Source organism: Neofelis nebulosa, chromosome 2, assembly GCF_028018385.1.
Source record: "Neofelis nebulosa isolate mNeoNeb1 chromosome 2, mNeoNeb1.pri, whole genome shotgun sequence".
NCBI classification, from domain to species: domain Eukaryota; kingdom Metazoa; phylum Chordata; class Mammalia; order Carnivora; family Felidae; genus Neofelis; species Neofelis nebulosa.
This window is the reverse complement of record NC_080783.1, coordinates 186,349,607-186,351,741: the sequence shown is the minus strand read 5'-3', so window position 1 is coordinate 186,351,741 and position 2,135 is coordinate 186,349,607. Positions and strand designations below refer to the sequence as shown.

The following is a 2,135-nucleotide window of genomic DNA, read 5'->3' as shown; positions in this document are numbered from 1 at the left end:
ACATGCAGTGAAGCAGAGTTTGGAGGAGATGATAAAGACCTCACTTTGGGGTATGTTGAATTTAGCATTCCAAGGGGGAGATGACCAGTAGGAAGCTAGAAATGTGGAAACTTGTGCCTATCTTGTTCATCACATTATAACCCTAATACTTAGCAGCATGGTCCATAGCACACGATAGATACAATAGGTATTTTTAAAATACATTAATGAATTATATGTGTTCACATCACTTACAATAACAAGGATACTTAAAACTGTGAGAGTAAATTAAAACCTGTAGAAAGAGGTAAGCCAAGACCAGGACTTCTGAGAATTTCTATGAGAATAGGAGGAAGGACAAAGCCATTAAGAGCAACTTAAAAAGAATAGCATTTTGTGGCTGAAGGGTCATTCATGAAGATGGGCTGTTTCTACCAATAATAATTTCCTTTGGTCCCCACCATCAGCACTGAAGTTTCCTACACCTGGGAAAGGGTAACAACAAAATGGAATGGTTTAAAAAGTCAAATAGTGTGCTCGCTTCGGCAGCACATATACTAAAATTGGAAAGATACAGAGAAGATTAGCATGGCCCTTGCGCAAGGATGACACGCAAATTCGTGAAGCGTTCCATATTAAAAAAAAAAAAAGTCAAATAGTATACAGACAAGCTGCCACCTGTGAAATTTACTAAGTTTTCTCCAAACTCTTTTAAATGAAAAAAAAATACATATATATCTCTTACTAAGTCGCTGGTTGCTGAAGGCATTAGATAGAACTTTGTTAGGAAGAATTGCTTGGTGTCATGGCAGCAACTGAGAAAATGCTTGCATGAATCATATTTTGCTTTATTTCTTAGAAGTGAGGCCCTTAAATTTTTTCTCTGCCAATTCAAGTAAGTATGGCTCTTTGCTGGGCGAAGCATTGGATTCCAGTCCAGTTCTTCAGAAGACCTGGCTCCCTCGACCTAGTAGGTTAAAGTAGTTTTCTCAAATATTAGTAATATTAGTAATATGAAGTTCCTTGTGAAAGGAAAAATATTCTTGAGGAAGTCCAAAGTTGGCTTCATTTCTCAAATTTAATTATTTAACTTTTATTACTTTTATTTCATTTTTTTCAGACTATGTACAATTTTACTTTTTAAAATATATATTTTTTAAACATTATTTACTTATTTATTTAAAAAATTTTTTAATGTTTTTATTTATTTTTGAGACAGAGAGAGACAGACCATGAGCAGGGGAGGGGCAGAGAGAGAGGGAGATGCAGAATCTGAAGCAGGCTCCAGGCTCTGAGCTGTCATCACAGAGGCTGATGCGGGGCTCGAACCCAGAGACTGTGAGATCATGACCTGAGCTGAAGTCGGACGCTTAACTGACTGAGCTACCCAGATGCCCCATTTACTTATTTATTTTAGAGAAAGAGTGTGAGCGGGGAGAGGGGCAGCGGGAGAGGGAGAGAATCCTTTTTTTTTTTTAATGTTTATATTTGAGAGAGAGAGCAGGGGGAGGGGCAGAGAGAGACTGAGACAATCTGAAGCAGGGTCCAGGCTCTGAGCTGTCAGCACAGAGCCAGATGTGGGGCTGGAAATCACAAACCATGAGATCATGACCTGAGCTGAAATCAAGAGTCAGACACTTAACTGACTGAGCCACCCAGGCACCCCAGACTCTGTAATACTTTAATAAGTTGCTCCAGAATGCAATATTGAAAATTATTTGCCTACTAATTTAAAATACTGTTGAATGAAAATGTTTTCCTTAATTACTACTATCTGGCTGCTAAGGAACTATTGCAAGTTAAAATATTCAAGATGAGACTCCTCAAGCAATACTCTCCACGAATATCATCCTAATGCTATAGTGCATCTCCTTCTGGGGTCTGCATACCTATACTGCCTACACCTTGCAATGGTGTCTTGATTCTCCCACCACCTCTCTCCCTTTAAGCTAGCATGAGACATTTGTTCATGAGGTGTTCTTTGACATCATCTGGCCATCACTTAACAAAGCATTAGTTACTGATTAATGAACAGCCTTTGCCCCTTCTTCATAGCTAACTAGATACACCAGGTAAGGCGATTCAGTAGGAGTATAAAGCAGATGCCCTGCAACAGTGATCATTTTAACATTAGGAGTTGCTAAACTAATAACAGC

General features: G+C 38.7%; 1 non-coding gene across 1 annotated transcript; it reads left to right on the top strand.

The window, feature by feature from the left end:
• The first annotated feature begins 512 nt into the window (after positions 1-512).
• On the top strand, positions 513-619 carry LOC131505763 (U6 spliceosomal RNA). Its single transcript, XR_009258539.1, has one exon. It is a non-coding gene; the product is annotated as a U6 spliceosomal RNA (small nuclear RNA).
• The last annotated feature ends 1,516 nt before the right edge of the window (positions 620-2,135 follow it).